Genomic DNA, 11,834 nt, shown 5'->3' on the forward strand with positions numbered 1-11,834 from the left:
AGTCCCTTTGCCCTCTCAGGCCTAGTGACCCAATGTGCCAAATGCAAGGATTACACTGGATACTCTTTACGGCCCATCTGGCATTCAAACTCTTGAATCCTAGCTCTCTCCAACCCTGCTGCTCAGAACGTGGTGCTCGGCCCTCAGCAGAGGCAGGGAGCAGAAGTGCAGACCCAGCCCCCACCCCAGCCCTAACTCCCAGCCGACAGTTCAAAAAGATCTCCAGGTGCTCTGCAGGCACATCTGCTCTACTGTTCTAGGTTAAATAAATTGGAGGCACCTTAGAGAAAGAACCAAACAACCAGAATGACTATAAATATAGAAATTTCATAGACTCCAGGGGCTAGGCTGCTCCTGACAATTTAGAGATGATCGTCTTCATTTCTGAACCCTCACATCTGAGAACAGGGAATGTATTTGTTTTTATTGTTTTGTGCCTGGGGCCAGCAGGCACTCCCGATGCATTTGCTGGGTGACTGGTGAGCAAATGGGCAGAACTGGATATTCCTGTCTCTTAAGTATCTGATATTAAATTATGACCTTTATTCCCCCTGCTATCTCTGGAGTCAGGCACAAGTAATTCCCAGCCCCCTCTCTGCCACTTATTAGCCACTTAGCCTTGGGCAATTTATTTAGCCATTTGAACATAACCCCCCCCCCCCCAGCTGAAGTAAGAGACTAAGAACTCCCTCTAGGGTTGTTGCGAGGACTATGCGATAATGAATGGGAGCACTTCACACAGCCCTGGAATATGGTAGCAGTTAATGATGTTACAAAAAGGAAATGTTATTATACAAAATCACAGGTAAAGATATGACGTTTTTCCGGTTGTTGTGTTAGCTCAGGCTGCCATAACAAAATGCCATAGACTGGGGGTCTTCAACAACAGAAATTTATCTTCTTACAGTTCTGGAGGCTGGCAGTCGGATCAAGCTGCCAGCCAACTCAATTCCTAGTGAGTGCCCACTTCATGGCTTCTACATGGCCGCCATCTTGCTGTATCTTCACACGCCCTTTCCTCTGATGCATGTGGAGGGAGATCTCTCGCTTCCTCTTCTTATTGGGCCACCAGTCCTATCCGATTAGGACCCCACCCTTATGACCTCATTTAACTTTAATCACCTCCCCAAATCCCTACCTCCAAATATAGTCACATTGAGGTTACAGCTTCAACATATAAATTTAAGGGGATGGGGCGGTTGATACTGTGATTTATAATAAGAAATATAAATTTGGTCTTCACCCATTTCTAGCACAGAGCTCCTAAAACCCTTGGAATTTCCTAAGTGAGGAGGTATCTTTTGTTATATTAATGAGGTGACTTTTGGACCCCACTGAAGGATGGGGAGTGGTTGTCAAGGTAACCAGCTATGTGATTAGGGGGTTGCAACTTTCAGTCCCACCCTCGGGGAGGGGAGAGGGACCAGAGGTTGGATCAATCACCCATGGCCCATGATTTAATCAACCATGCTTATGAAATGGAGCCTCCCTAAAAACCCAAGAGGATGGAGTTCGAAGAGCTTCCAGCCTGGTGATCCCGTGGAGATGTGGGGAGAGTGGTGCACCCAGAGAGCGTGGAGCTCTGTGCCCTTCCCGACACCTTGCCCTCTGCATCTTCCATCTGGCCGTTCCTACATCGTATTGTTTTATAACTAACTGGTAATCTATTCAGTAAATGTTTTCCAGAGTTCTGTGAGCCACTCTAGCAAATTAATTGAATCCAAAGAGGAGGTTTTTGGAACCTTCAATCTATAGCCAGTTGGTCAGAAGCACAGGTGACAACTTGTAGGGCTGAGCCCTTAACCCGTGGGATCCGACTGTATCTCTGGGTAGGTAGTGTCAGAATGAGTTGATTTGTAGGCCATCCAGCTGTGTCGGAGAACTGTTCACTGGTGAAGAAAACCTGCTCCCACCCCTACATTGAAACTGGGATCAGAATCTTAGGGGGGATACAATTCAGTCCGCTAGCAGTTGTCATTGTTATTAATATTCCTGGGGACAGATTCAAATGGAGCTACTGTACTTAAAGTGCTTCCAGGTACTCTCCCTCAGTGATGAAATAATACCCAGGTCCTGAAAAGGTCCATACCCCCGGGTCTCTGAGCACCTCACAGGTGCAGCCAAGCAAACACTCTTCTCCAAAGATGCCTTAGAACTTGGAAGTCTTTGCGATTCTTACAAACACAGTCCCTCAGGTGACTCCAAGCTCCTGTTCTTAGCTGCACAGAACTTTCTGGACTGGAGGGATGAAGGACAGGATGTTCGCCTCTCTTTGACGTTGATGCCATATTTTAATTCTCTTTTAAAGCTCTCCTGAGCCGGTGCAAAAGCCTGCTGCCCTCAGCTCTCTTTATCCAAGCGTTAAAAATCTAAAGGGTGTGAAATTGTATGTTATATGGGAAAGTACCATCTTCCTTCTTTTGTAGAATTTTAGTTCCCTTAAGCTATGAATTCTTGGCGTTTAAAGTCATAAGTTCACTGAAAGAAATTAAGAGAGTAAGAAGCAACTCAGGGAATAGTCGTATACACTTTTTTTAAGATTGGCACCTGAGCTAACAACTGTTGCCAATTTTTTTTTCTGCTTTTTTCTCCCCACATCCCCCAGCACATAGTTGTATATATTTTACACACTCTTAATATGTATATTCCACAAAAGATTCCTATCCAAAATATGTAAGGACCTCCTAAGATCCATAAGAAAAATGAGCAATATCTAGCAGATCTAATAGAAAAATGCACAAAAGATCTGAATATATACTTCAAAAAGAAGATATTCAAATAGCAAAAAACTATATGAAAAAAAGACTAGCCTCATTAGTCCTCAGGGAAATGCAAATTAAAAGCATATTACAATGCTGCCACACACACCCCAGATTGGCTAAAATGAGAAATTCCACATGCTGGTGAGGGAGCGCAGCAAATGGAGATCACCCACCCTGCCCATGACACATTCACACAGTGTGTCACATCACGAGAAGTAACAGCCACTGTTGAGATGTCCACGTGGTGACTCTCGGCTGAGGTGACACTGGGTGTGAGAGGCCAGACACAGAATATGTGTACTGTGAAATTCCACTTCCTTAAGTAGAAAACACAGGAAATCGATCTATGCTGATGTTAGTTTCCTAGTTCTACCAAAACAAACTACCACAAACTTGATGACTTTAAACAAAAGAAATTTAGGGGCCGGCCCCATAGCCGAGTGGTTGGGTTCTTGCACTCTGCTTTGGTGGCCCAGGGTTTTGCCGGTTCGGATCCTGGGTGCGGACACGGCACCGCTCATCAGGCCATGCTGAGGCGGCGTCCCACATGCTACAACTAGAAGGACCTACAGCTAGAGTGTACACCTATGTACTGGGGGGCTTTGGGGAGAAGAAGAAGAAGAAGAAGAAGAAAAGATTGGCAACAGACGTTGGCTCAGGTGCCAATCTTTAAAAAAAAAAAAAGGAAAATTCGTTCTCTCACAGTTTATTCTCTCGCACTCTGGAAGCCAGAAATCCAAAATCAAGGTGCTGGTTGGCTGTGCTCCTTCCTAAGGCTCCAGGGAAGAACCTGTCATTGCCTCTTCTGGCTTCTGGGGGCTCCAGGAGTTCCTTGGCTTGTGGCCACATCACTCCAGTCTCTGCCTCCGTCTTCACATGGTCTCCTCTGTGTCTGTGTCTTCTCTTCTGTCTCCTATAAGAACCCTTGTCATTGGATTTAGGACCCACCTAGGTAACCCAGGAGGATTTCATCTCAAGATCCTTAACTTAATTACATCGGCAAAGATCTTGTTTCCAAATAAGGCCACATTCACAGGTTCTGGAGATTAGCACATGGACATATCTTTGGGGGGATGGGGAACAGGGTGTGATTCAACCCACTACAATGCAGCTAAAAGCCAGGATAGTGGTTTCTTTTTGGGAAATTAGTGACTAGAAGCCCACAAGGAGGCTTTTAGGGGATGGTAATGTTCTGGGTTTTTGTTTGTTTTTTGCTGAGGGAGATTTGCCCTGAGCTAACTCCTGTTGCCAATCCTCCTCTTTTTGTATGTGGTTTGCTGCCACAGCATGGACACTGACAGATGAGTGGTGTAGGTCCACACCCGGGAACTGAACCTGGGCTGCTGAAGCGGAGCATGCTGAACTTAACCACTAGGCCACTGGGGCCGGCCCAGTAACACTCTGTTTTTTAATCTGGGTACTGGTTACACAAGTGTGTTCACTCTGTGAAAATTCATCAAACTGTACACCTATGATCTGTACACTTTTATTTATATATATCAAGGCACAATATTTTTTTTAAATAATTCGTTAACAGGATTGGTAAAAATTGCCCACATTTTGCCATCTTCCCACCCTCCTAGTGAAGGGAGTTTTGGGTTCTTTGAACAGACCGCATCCAGGGAAGCACTGTCGGTTTTGGACACTTCAGCTTTTGCAGGATGTGGGAGCTTCAGTGTAAAGGGGTCCTTGACGGATTGGACACCCCAGAAGAAACTACAGAAATTTCCTTTTGGACAAAAAAGGTATGAGAGAAACGGCACATCTGCCTCACATCATTCCAGAGCCGTCATGTGGGAAACAGAGAAGACTTATTATGTGTGGCTTCTGAAAGCAGAACTAGCACCAGCAGGTGGGGATTTCACATTAAGTTTCAGCATGATGAAGAGCATCCTGGCCTTCACAGCTGCCTAGAATTGCTGTGAAGCAGTGTGCTAAGCCCCCAAAGATGTCCGTGTCTTAACCCCCGGAAACCGTGAATATGCTATATTACGTGGAAAGGGGAATGAAGGCTGCAGGTGGAATTAAGTTGCTAATCAGTAGACAGGGAAATTATATTAGATCATCTGAGTGGGCCTGATGTAAACACAAGGCTGCTTAAAAGTGGAAAAGGGAGGCAGAAGAGGAAAGAGATGGAGAGATGCGAGATGAGAAGGATTCAACTTGTGTTGCTGGCTTTGAAGATGGAGGAAGGGACCATAAGCCAGGAAGTGTGGGCAGCCTCTAGAAGCTGGAAAAGGTGAGGAAATGGATTCTCCCTCAGAACTCCCAGAAGGAATGCAGCCTTGCTGACACCTTGATTTTAGACCCACTTTGGACCTCTGACCTCCAGAACTGCAAGATAATACATTTGTATTGTTTAAGTCGCCAAGTTTACAGCAATTTGGCTGCTGTAACAAATTGCTGTACACATAGTGAGGTCCCCGTCACTGAAGATGTTCGAGGGGAGAGAGGACAACTTGGCATGAGAGCTGTAAAGGATGCACAGAGCAACCTAGATCACCTCTAAGATCCCTTATAATTGGAGAGGATGATGATGCTAATGATGACGGCTTCTATTTGCCTGCTTCAATAGAGTTCACAGTGCACTTTCACCCAATTTTATCCTTTAATCCTCCTAATAAGTTTAGGGAAGTAAACCAGGTTGGAATTATTATCATCATTTTGCGGCAAGAATGTTAAAATTCAGGGTGAGGTGCCAAGTCTATGGTTACACAGCCAGGAAATGGCAGAGGCAGGGCTGGAACCCAGGTGTCCTGACTTCGGCGTCAGTGGCTCTTTCCAGCCCGTGACACTGCCTCCTTCAGGGTCCAAGGGTCTCCTTTGGTGGGGAACTGAATTAGCTCAGCTTAGGCTGTCCCTTTAAAGACCTGGAGAATCTCCTTTTAGCCTCCAAATCCAGCTCCGGTCCAGCTCTGCCCTGTACCCCGTGGCAGCCTCGCGTCAGTTAGGCTCCTGGCCAGTTCAGGGCTTGAGCCCCTTCCTGAGTGAGAGAGGACAAGCCCTAGGAGTGATCCACACCTGCAGCTCCTGGCTGCTCTACCCGTCCTGAGCTCAGATGGTGGCAGCAATTGGCCCAGGTATTAACCTCTGGCCTTGCCTGGAGGCTGCTGGTCTCAGACATAAGGGATTGTGGCCCCACATTTGTGCAATGCCCAGCTGGGCCTAAAATCTCAGGGTCCTGCATTGGGTCACGGCTAGGCATGGTCTGGGTGGGGCGGGGAGGCATTTCCAGTCTAGGTGTAGGTGGGTGCACCTGAGAGAGCAGTGCCCCAAGCCCCCGGGGACGGGAGAACGGATCTCCGATACCTTGGGCAGGGACATGGACTTCTGCTGAGCACATACATGACACTCACTGCTGGTTGCCTCCCCTGCACCTTTCCTCTCGCATTCTGTGCTAACGGAACCACAGTGCTTTTTATGGATTCATCCCCCACCCCTTCTCCTGCCACAGCCTGTCCTCGTCCTGTTCAAGGGGTGGATCCTGGTTAGCCTAAATCAATCGCCAAACCCCATTCTCCACCTGCCTCTCAGGCCTTTTTGGAAATATTATAGGGAAGGATGTTGGCTTTCCCACTCTAGGTGAGATGGGGTTCAACCATCTTAATTTTAATTTTAAGATGATAGGGTGACCTCAGCAGGTCGGACAATTTGAGAATGTCCAGGTTGCTAGAGTTTCCTGTACACGAGAACTGTAAAATGATATCCTTGTGTTATTATACATTGTGTTATACATAGACTGGAATTATCTTGATTCTGCCACTTTGCAGAGTTCATGCTTCCCTCGGGAGGCAACCACGTGTTCAGTGATGCAGGCTTGGTGAGCTAAGGAGTCGAAAGAAAGATTTCTTGGACTCTCAAGGTCTGGCAGTAGTGCTCTTTTATTCAGAGAATATCATGGAGTAGCATGGGGACAGGACCCATGGGCAGTGAACAGCTGCAGCATGGGGACAGGACCCATGGGCAGTGAAGGGCTGCAGCATGGGGACAGGACCCATGGGCAGTGAAGGGCTGCAGGCATGGGGACAGGACCCATGGGCAGTGAAGAGCTGCAATGCGTTGAGGGTGGGGCTAAACTTACAAGGCACAGGTATGTGAGTTATTTCTTTACAAGACAAAGGAAAGAATATGTAAAAAAGTCATGCAAATGGTATCAGTGCAGGTGGGGTCTGGTTATCAGGTGGTCCTATAACTCTGGATACTAATCAGATGGAATCAGGTCAGGACGTCCTGTGAGGCACCAGAGTTTGTGAGAACTTTGGGCAAGTTAGTTACTGTATTGGTGATTGTGTCTGAGTCAGGAATGATGCGGGGTCGGTGAGCCGAAGAGTCGAAAAAAAAGATTTCTTGGACTCTCAAGATCTGGCAGTAGTGCTCTTTTATTTAGAGAATAGTGTGGAATAGCATGGGGACAGGACCCATGGGCAGTCAGAGCTGCTGCTGCTGCGTGCATGGGGACAGGACCCATGGGCAGGCAGAGCTGGTGGGTGGGGACAGGACCCACGGGCAGTCAGAGCTGCTGCTGCTGCCCTGAGTTGAGGGTTAGGGTTAATTTTATAAGGCATGGGTATGTGAGTCATGTCTTTACAAGACAAAGGAAAGAACATGAAAAAAAGTTAAAATGGTATCAGTGCAGGTGGGGTCTGGTCATTGGGTGATCCCATGACTTTTAGACAAGAATCAAATCGGATTAAGTAAAGGTCAGAAGCCACCACCCTTAATCAGTTACATGAGATTGCCAGACAGTAACCAACTTAAGTTCTTGCCTTCCCCATTAAGAGTTTCTAGGGACAAGGTCATCTCTCTTCTTCCTGGTACAGAGAGGGAGGCAGCTTTACAGATAGAGATTTACCTGACAAATGTAAATGTGTCCCAACAAGGGCAAGTTCCATTCCCCAGACCCTCCCCCACCCCCCGTCCCAGTTTATCAAAAGCAATCAGCCCCAAACAGTCCCAATGCCAAAGAGACATATCCTGGGGTGGCCAGTTTCAGGTCCCTACAAGGTCATCCCCTCTTCCTTCACAAATGCAAATATCTCTCAAAGAGCAAGCAAATTCCAGTCCTCGGAGCCTGCTTCTTATGTGCAGTTTTAAAAGTAACCAGCCTAAAATCCTCATCGAGGAAGACAGTTTTGCTGAGCTGAGGAAGCCTGTGAGCCTCCAGATAAAGGGCCCAGCAGAGGCCGCAGAGATTGAAGGCGGGCCTGCTCTCAGACAAAATCTAGAGGAATACTAAATTCCAAGGACAAAGAGAAGATCATTCATATATCCATGAAGAAGAAGAATATTTTGCATCACGAACAGTTAGGATGCTGTCGATGCAAATAATCCATAACGAACCTATAAATCAAAATTGGGGTGAGTTTATTATGAGCCAAAGTGAAGATTACAACCCGGGAAGGTCTTAGAAGGCGTTTCCAGAGAAGCATGACTTTCAGTACAGTCTTATATCTTTTTAGAAGAAGGAAGATACATTAAACACATCCAGGATACATTTTCAAAGAGGTATTCAGTTGCAAATTAGCAGATCAACATGACCGTGATGCCAGGAAAGGGACTAATCCGGGCGTTACCAATAGGGTGTTGTTAACAATAGGGCATAGGAGGGGAAGTCCGAATTCTTTATCTCAAGAGATTCCTTACTTTGACAAGCAGATGTACAATGTATATCTGATGGGCCATAAGTCAGGCTTTCTAGTTCAAGCCAAATCTGTTTTGAACTTGAATAGTCACCCCATATACCTCAATATGTGAAAATCTCTTGTCAACGCTTTCCTCAGCAAGCAATAGGGTTCTGTAATTCAAACTGGACCAGAGAGAGTAAGGAAGCCCAGAGGGAGGGGGGGCTCCATGCATGATGCCTCTGGGCTGCGGCTTCACGTTCTTTTGGAGAAGCAAAATAGACACTTTGGAATGCTACCATGCTGAGTGAGTGTGTACATCGCATCCTACGGGTAGGACAAAATTACAAACCAAACACCTTGGACCCTGAGATAACCAAACCAAACCGGGGCCACTCTGTGGAGTTCTGGTACCACAAAGCAATGAACCTTGAGTCTTTTCTGTAAGTTCTTGACTCCCTGACCTAAAGTTCTCCTCCCCAACGTGTAATGCTGACATTTGAAGATGTGTCACGACCTCTATGGGTATGATTTTCATGCGAAAATTTTGTGGGTTTTTTGCATCATGAGCAGACAGACTTGGGAACCTTGATAGTCTTGATTTTTTTTTTTCCTTCGAATACCTGTGTGTTTCCTTATTTGGCAATTCATCCTCTGAAGTCTGACCTTGGGACTGTTTTGTAAGTAATGTTTTTATTTCGTCTAAGAAGCACTTGCCTCTGGGTCTTCCTTCCACACTGAAGGGTCCACTGGACAGCCCAGAAGCACATACCCACGATGGCCAGGAAGCACGTACCCGCCAGAGGCAAGAACCTGCACTTCAAGAGTGGTTTGTTCCGGAAGCAATAAATCTCGATTCCACTGGCCCTGTGTTTTCCAACTGTGTGTTTTCCGGCTCTGCTTCTGCTCTGGATTGTATCTGGTTCTGCTTTTCACTTATGTCCCCCTGGGAGTGGTTTATGGTCTGACCATTTGATGAGCGCTATTGGACGGCAGAGAACAGGAATTCTGGTCAGTAGCTTAATTCTTCGTTTCTCTTGGGACTTCTGAGATCTTCTGAGGTGCCCAGTTTTGTTTTTGTTGTTTGTATACCAGTATGAGCTCAAAGCACTTACTAGGAGAAGTGGTTTTTCTCTCCCTGGAACGGAGAGCAAACTTTGACAGCTGCAGCTCAACCAACTCATTAGTTGCTTTTTTTTTTTTTTGAGGAAGATTAGCCCTGAGATAACTACTGCCAGTCCTCCTCTTTTTTGCTGAGGAAGACTGGCCCTGAGCTAACATCCGTGCCCATCTTCCTCTACTTTATATGTGGGATGCCTGCCACAGCATGGTGTGCCAAGCGGTGCCATGTCTGCACCTGGGATCCGAACCGGCAAACCCCGGGCCGCCGAGAAGCGGAACGTGTGAACTTAACCGCTGCGCCACCGGGCTGGCCCCCTAATCCGTTAGTTTTGAGTTCTGTGTTTTACTTGTTGACCTGTGGGTGAACTGAATAAAACTGAGGCACTTAGTTCTCGCTCTGTGTGTGTCTAAATTTATAAGAAGGATTCTTCACCCATTCTAGTGTGTGTGTCCATGTTTTGAGGGTTCCTAACACTACCAAACCATTCCTGGACACCAGCAGGGTGTCTCACAATTCAACTCAATTCTGACACTATCTACCTGGAGACAGCCTTGCATCCCATAAGTTAAAGGTTTAGTCTTACAAGACTGTTCCCCCTCCCCTCCCCTCAGATGCCTGTCGCAAGTCCAGGTTGTCGCCTGTGCTTCTGACTGATAGGCTATAGATTGGAGACTTCCCGTGACCCTTTCCTTGGGTTCAATTAATTTGCTAGAGTGGCTTACAGAACTCAGAGAAACATTGTGCTTGCTAGATTACCAGTTTATCATAGAAGAATATGACTCAGGAGCAGCCAGATGGAAGAGGTACACAGGGCAAAGGACAGAGACAGTGTGCAGAGCTCCCATGCTCTAAGCGCGCCACTCTCCCCAAATCTCCATGTGTCCGCAACCTTGAAGCTCCCTGAACCCCATCCTTTTGAGTTTTTATGGAGGCTTCATCACAAAGGCACGACTGATTAGATCATAGGCCATTGGTTATCTATTCAACCTCCAGCCCCTCTCCCCTCCCCAGAGGTCAGGGAGTGGGACTGAAAGTTCCAATCCTCCAAACATCCTTAGGTTACTTAGGAGCTTTCCAAAAGTCACCCCGTTAACACAACAAAAGACATCTTCATCACTCACCACTTAGGAAATTCCAGGGGTTTTAGGAGCTCTGTGCCTGAAACAGGACGAAGACCAAATACATATTTCTTTTTATGTCACCATATCTCAGTCTTCAAAAAGCTTTTCCCCTTCTTGTAAACAATAGTCATCTGCCCTTTACAATGGTCTATATGCACTCTCCCTGAGCCTTCCTTTCAAATGTGTGATTCTCTCCGCTTTGCCCTTTTCTGACATTGGCTTCATCCTTAGGCTGGTAGCATGAGAGCTAGACTTCTAGGCCTCACATGCAGGTACAGTGACATCCGAAGGGGAAAATAAAGGTCTTTTCCTTCAACGACTCTTTCTTAGAAACGAGGATATCTTTCCCAGAAACTCCATCAGATTTCCTCTCATGTTTCATGGCTAGAATTGGGGCATGTGTGTCCTCTCCTACACAGAGCCCCGACAAGGAAAATGAGATGATTGTGACTGGCTAAGATGGAGCATTCAGGCTGAAAAGAACATTGGAAAGTTAACCACAATGACCACCACAGTTCCCTACAGGAGAAAGAATCAGAGCAGCCCTGGACTTTTCATGGGTAACTCTTAATGCCAGAAGCAATGGAGTAGTGCTAATACGATGACATGCAAGGATTCATAAAGTATACACTGCATATCCTTTCTGAAAAATGGCTACTTGGGAAAATATTCACTATACAATGAAAAGTTAATCGAAATAAATAATACAGGGAAGCCAGAGACATGTTGAGAAAATGGTGAGTGTGGGATGCAGAATAATGGCCCCTCAAAGATAGAAAGGTCACAAGAGGTCTTATAAGAGGAGAGCAAGGAGGTCAACGTCAGAAAAAGGAGCTGCCATGACAGAGCAGAGGTGGAACAATGAACTTGGAAGATGGAGGGAGAGGCCAGGAGCCAAGGAATGCAGGCGACCTCCAGAGGCTCGAAAAGGCCTAGGAAACGGATGCTTCTCTACAGCCTCCAGGAGGAGTGCAGCCCTGCTGACACCTTGATTTTAGCCCCGTATAACTCACTTCAGACTCCTGACCTCTGTGAGGTAATTTTGAATGGTGTTAAGTCACTAAGTCTGTGGTCATTTGTTCCAGCTGCCGTCTATAAACATTAATCACAATCGGCCAAAATCAATTCAAGAAGGGGTACAGAATCTGAATAGGCCACCAACCTCAGAAGAAATTGAAACTTTTTTCTCTTCCTATTTTTTTTTTTT

This window comes from Equus quagga, chromosome 11, assembly GCF_021613505.1.
Source record: "Equus quagga isolate Etosha38 chromosome 11, UCLA_HA_Equagga_1.0, whole genome shotgun sequence".
Classification (NCBI taxonomy): Eukaryota; Metazoa; Chordata; class Mammalia; order Perissodactyla; family Equidae; genus Equus; species Equus quagga.